Source organism: Prorops nasuta, unplaced genomic scaffold (genome assembly GCF_024137725.1).
Source record: "Prorops nasuta isolate Cenicafe-Biocafe unplaced genomic scaffold, Cenicafe_Pnas_1.2 PNAS00060, whole genome shotgun sequence".
NCBI lineage: Eukaryota > Metazoa > Arthropoda > Insecta > Hymenoptera > Bethylidae > Prorops > Prorops nasuta.
In genome coordinates this window covers 67,081-73,080 of record NW_027116857.1, presented here as the reverse complement: position 1 = coordinate 73,080, position 6,000 = coordinate 67,081, and positions in this window count along the sequence as shown.

The window sequence follows — 6,000 nt, the reverse complement described above, 5'->3', positions numbered from 1 at the left end:
CATTTTCTATCCTTTTACTACTGTAGTGTCGTTCCTGGGGAGCATGGCCAGTAAGCTACGGTTCTTTGACTTTACGAGGGCAGCCTTGGGCTACTCTTTATCGTCCGCTCCACTTTTTAGAAGGACGTAAAGAGCCAACGACACTTAAAATCACCGAGCCTGCCCCGGTCTTCAGTTTTTAGTGTCCTGCAACCTTCCCTTTTCAAAACGGTTATTGCTCCAGAGGGTGCTAAATTCACACGAATGCAAGCTTAATTAAAAATCTCCTATTTTACTGTCCAAATTTATTACCAATGCTTTTGCACGATACCCCATTTTCTTCTTCTAATAAAAACTGCAGTCTCTGATATCGTATGAAAAATAATAAGTTTAGCCTGGTAGAATTGAGCAGAATCAGAGATTCTAAGGTTCGTGTGGCTAACGATCTGCTGGTTACTTTTGTTGCACGAGTTTATGGGCCACAACTGCTTTGGAGAGGGTAGCTCTTTGTACAACCCTTACAGGAGGGAGCTCTCGGAGCATAAATACAAGAAAAAAGCTGACCATAGGATTTCCTGTCCGAGGAGCGAAAACCCGTTTGGCCAACCATGAGAGTTTTCAACCCCTTTTTGCTCCCCCCCCCCCCCCCCCCCCTCCCTCTCCCTCTCCTTTGGTCCTTCAGCAGGCGATCGCACTGCTGCCCCACTAACCTTTGCAGATTTAACCAAATGCCAAGGAATATTTTATCGCAAGCATCATCGATATATCACCTCCTATATTTTCCTACTAAAAATTACCATATTCATCATTCGTAATTTAACATCAATAATAAGCTTCCTGCTTTATTTTACAACCCTATCGTTCCACTGTCTACATTAACGCGCGCACCATCAAGTTTTATTTACAGAGGAAATAATCTTTTAATTAACAATATTATAACGTCCATTTTACCCTTCTGCAAAGCAAATACAATGTGTCTGATTTATGTTTTTTCTGGCAATTTTTCCAAAGTTATAATTAAAAGTGTTTAACAAAGAAAAAGATAAGCCGCGGGCAGAAAGTTTGCAACGGGCGGAGTAACTTAAAAACAATGACCCTTAAATTTATGGTATAATCAAAAAGTCCTCTTTATTGTTTTCACGGGGAAACCGAGCAGCCATCTTTTGTTTTTGCCCCTGGCTGCCCTATGACGCAATAATTTATCCGCCTTCACAACTATTATCCTTTTCAGGGGATTATCAGATGAGACACCTTCGGCCAATCTTCACTTTAATTCAACCGAAACTTTCGGAGCTTTAATTACCCTTTGTCAATTACCGAGCAATATTGACAACGAGTCTAAAAAAAATTATTCTTTTCCTTTCAGGATTCTTTGAATATTTTTTTGCAGATAAAAAATATTAGAAATCAATCGAGCCAAAATGACATATTTGCCGTGTACAATACGTGTTCGGTTGACTGTGTATACGAATACAGCAAAGATGGAGAAATGTTTTACGAGAAAGAGTATCGTTGATACGCTAAATTTCAATATATAAGGTAAACAATATAAATTCTATTATAATAAGATTAGTTTGCAAGTGGAGAAGAACAATTTTTCTTTTTGTCCAGCTTCAGCAGCAACACGTCGATAGGATTCCATAGAGGTCGATGCGATGGTTGGATAATCGAGAAGCTAAGCGACAGGAAAATTGCGATCAGGGCCCGCCCAATCGTCCGTGAAAATTGAAAAACTATTTTGATCGGATACTACCGCGGAATAAGCACGATCGATCTGGCTCGGACTACAAATTGCAATACCCTCGAATTAACTACATTATCATGAGAAATCTACGCAATTAACTTCGTATACCGTTAGAAACAAATTGTAACAATTCCTATCGCATTGTATTTATAAGGAAATTTAACGTTCCACTGATTATAAATATTTGTATTTGCCAAACCAATTCTAGAAAGAGATTGTCGCCTGCGACTCGAGACAAGAACATAATTATACTTTACTAAATTATCAGTTTAATCAGTAAAATATTATTTCTGTAAATAAAACTTGCATAAACGTGCAAATTTAGCAAAATTATAGTTTGTCCAAATTTCTCTGATGTTGTAAAAACATACCTAATTTTACCGTGGTATATTATGTGAACTGTGTTATTTCAGTGCAAACAAAAAAAAAATAAATGAAAAGGTTCGGAGAAAATGGAGTAATTTAATAAAAGTGTTAAAGTTATTCTGCTGCGAAGAAACACCAATTAGTCGAGTGAATGAGAAGGTAGAAAAATCCGAGTGTAATAAAGGATCAACGGGCACACATTCATTAAGATGAAATTCTAAAGAACATCTGCCGACCGGAGAGGAGGTACCCTCTCGGTATAGGCTATTTTTATTTTCCTTTTCCTGGTTGGTCAGGCGATTTGCATACTGGTCGGACCAGTCGACGCACGTGGTCAGGTATTTTTTGGCTCACCTTTGCATGGTCGATACGCAAATAATGTCTCCTATAGCAGTGTTAAAGCTCGCTCAGTTTTCATTCGACTCTTCTCCCCGAAGGTTCTTGGTTCAACCTTCCAACGTGCCAAAAATTATTAAAGTGATAGGAAAACGTATTGTAATGAAAAAAAAAAAAAAAAAAAAGAAACAAGTGCATAATTATTATCCATCCTAGAACGAGACGTGTCTCTTTAACCACAATATAGCAAGCTAATTTTGAAGTTGAAAAATATTAATTACATTAATTACTTAGAGGGACTGCGGTAAAACATGGGATACACTTTAAAATTACAAGACATAAGCAACAAGGTCAATTCAGTGTACTGTGAAATTCATACTTCGCATTTGTAAACAAAGGCTAGGTAGAAACGTGCCGCAGCTATCGTGTTATTATCAGAACGCAATATTTACATTCAACTATTTCATTCAAGAAAACGTAGCGCCGTTATAAATAGAGATCACACTGCGCAAATTGCTCGCTAATATTTTTTTTATTCACCAAAAAAAGTTTTACAATTATAATCTTTCGAATTGTTTAAAAAATGTTGTAATTTCTTTTTTATTTCAGGCCCCCTGCAATAGTGAAAGCTTATACCGTGATTTAGTGAAGTGGCTATAAAATTAAAACAACAGTTTTAATCCGTGATATATTTGCTTGGAGAGTAAAATACTAATCAATTGGAATCCTAATTTACGATATCCGATAATTTTAGGGATACGTTTTGCCTTATATTGCAGTTAACCGTGCGCTAAACATGGTGTGTACCGACGCGTAGTAAATGGTCGCTTGTTTTAATAGCAATTGAAACTGTGGGGATTGATGGAATTCAATAGGACCTTCTATTTACGTCGACTACATGCATTTGTTATTTAGCAAATAAACAAACACTTGAAACGTACACTCTATACATTTTATAACAACTTTCTTTTTCGATTTAGGATAAATTTGCTGGTACACCCAACGTAAGCTAATGGAAAGAGAAATAAAATTTGTATGTGTGTTTCCATACACGGGTTCTATCTCACTCGACTAGCTTTAATTAATTTTAATCAATAAATATTGTCTTGTGTTGTAGCAGCACTGTTATCGAAAACCTTATCGTCATTCGATACTCCCTCGATTGCTATCACACGATCCAACAATCCAGTGTGAATTAATTAAATTCCAGAGCGTCGGAAAGCCTACGGCTCGCTTTCGTGTAATCACACGTCTCGTCTCATTAGCTGGATTGGTAAATTACCTAAACAAGAATGAGAGCCAGCTGACCAAGGACCAATTAACTTACCATATGTTTCGCGTTGCTTTTTTTCTAACCACAGATTTTTTCCTGTATCAAGTTTAAACGTTTAAATGGATGGATGAGGCTTTTAATATAGTTTTTGAGCCATTCTATATCTATATGTATAGCGTGTATAGTTATTCGTGCATTTCTAATGAAAGGAGATAAAGTTATTTAGGCTGCGCCATTTAGACTGCAGCATTAAAAGTTCTCTAGGAAAAGAGAAAATAAGCAAACCTTGTACGATTCCTTACATACCTTTCGCATTACTGCCCCTACCCCTATAGCTACCCTTCCCGAAAGCCTCATTTGCTTTTTCAACCCTTGCCTTCTCCTCTTCTTCCTATCTCTCTTTCCTTCGATTCAAAAGTGGCTACTTTCCTCCTCCGACAATAATAACAAAGTGGAAGGTTTTCATGATTTTCTTTTAACATCCGAGTCAAAATGCAAATCGATAAATTAATTAATCTTTTTGTTTTAATTGCAAATTTATATGCATTTATCAATGGGTTATGCGCAACATTCTCTATAATTAAATTATTAACGAGGATTTTATTTTTAGTGTGAAAATAATAATTTTGTAGTATATCTTTGTGATACAATGTCAGTGTATTTTCATATTTATACAGGAGAAAAAGATGAAGAATATATTCGGCCATCTTATTGACCCTTCTAGATCAGTAACACCCACTTCGAGCTCAAGAAACCGAGGGGGTCGATGGTAAATCTTAGGGGATGCTCATAATGGAAAAAGTATCACCATCTTTAATCTTATACCCCATGAATTTTAAAATGGATCGATACACAACTTTGTGTTTCAGATTTATTCACCGAAGCCTTTTTCTTTGCAATTAAATTACAAATACACAGAGAAACATCGTATTGATTTAATTTTTCGTTAAAAAAAAAGTTTATTTTATTATAAGAGCAGTTGTGCTTTATTATTAAGTATCGAGGCTCAATTGTAATATTTGTTTATCAAATAAATGTCTCAAGTGTTACATCAATTTTCCATTTATTTGATTATTCGAATGCTAAACAAAACTGTGCGTTTCTCGGTATTGCAGCGTCATCTATCGTAAGAAAGTCAAATTATTTTAACTCTGTAGATAAATGTACAACTACGATTCTATCGTATCGCTGGTATGGAAGATCACGTTAAAAAAATGTCACGTGGCCAAAAATTATTATAACCGAAAAGTATTTTGACCGAAAATATTTCGAACGAAAGAAATTATGGCCATACAAGGGTTTATGTTCACATCAATGACAATCTGCCCCCGACTGCCACATGCTTTTTACCGGCAGAACATTTCTGTACGTTAATTACTAGACAGCTAGGATTAAGTTAGCCAAATAAGTGTTTAATACAGGGCATTGAAAAATCGTGTATATTCTTAAGTATACTTCCTATATAGCACACTTGACTAAAAGTCGTCTTATAGACATTTTTCAGTCACCTTTCAGCCTTATGGGATTTTACCGTAATCTTCCATACAACCGATACGATGGAAATGTATAGGTTGTACATTCATCTACGGAGTTAAAATAATTGGACTTCCTTACGATAGATGACGCTGAAATACCGTCGAGAAACGCACAATTTTGTTCGATATTCGAAAAATCGAATAAATGGCTATTGCAACTCAAATGTAACACTTGAGACATTTATTTGTAAAATCGTATTACAATTGAGGCTTAATACTTAATGAAGTAACTGTCCTTATTAACAAAATAATACCTATTTCGTTACTTTTCTATTTGTTTGAAAAATATGTTTCTACTAAAACCTTATCCTGTATATATAATTACTCGCTATACCCGTATGTCTCTCTGCCATCTGAACCTGAATTACTCAGTGGTTGAAGCAGATCGCTTGCTTTCCAGCAGTAAGCAAAGAGAAACCGTATAATTAAACAAAAAATTAGGAGTAACAATTTTTCTAAAAATCATTGAGAGACGCGAGCAAAACTTTATTGAAACGCTTTTATCACAGATTTATTTTATATTCAACTTTTTCCAAAATACTCTCTATTACCCGTAGCTACCATAAGTACCTTTTTATATAATTAGGTTTTATTTTCAATAGATGACGCTACGAACAGAAACTATATTTATTAAAAATAAAGTTTGTATCGATGAATGAGTTATTTCTTGTAACTTTGTATCGACGCATCGCAGGGTGTTCCTGTAAATAAACCATGAAACAATGGCTCGTACGTTGGAAAATCCAAGAACTTTGACAATAAAACAA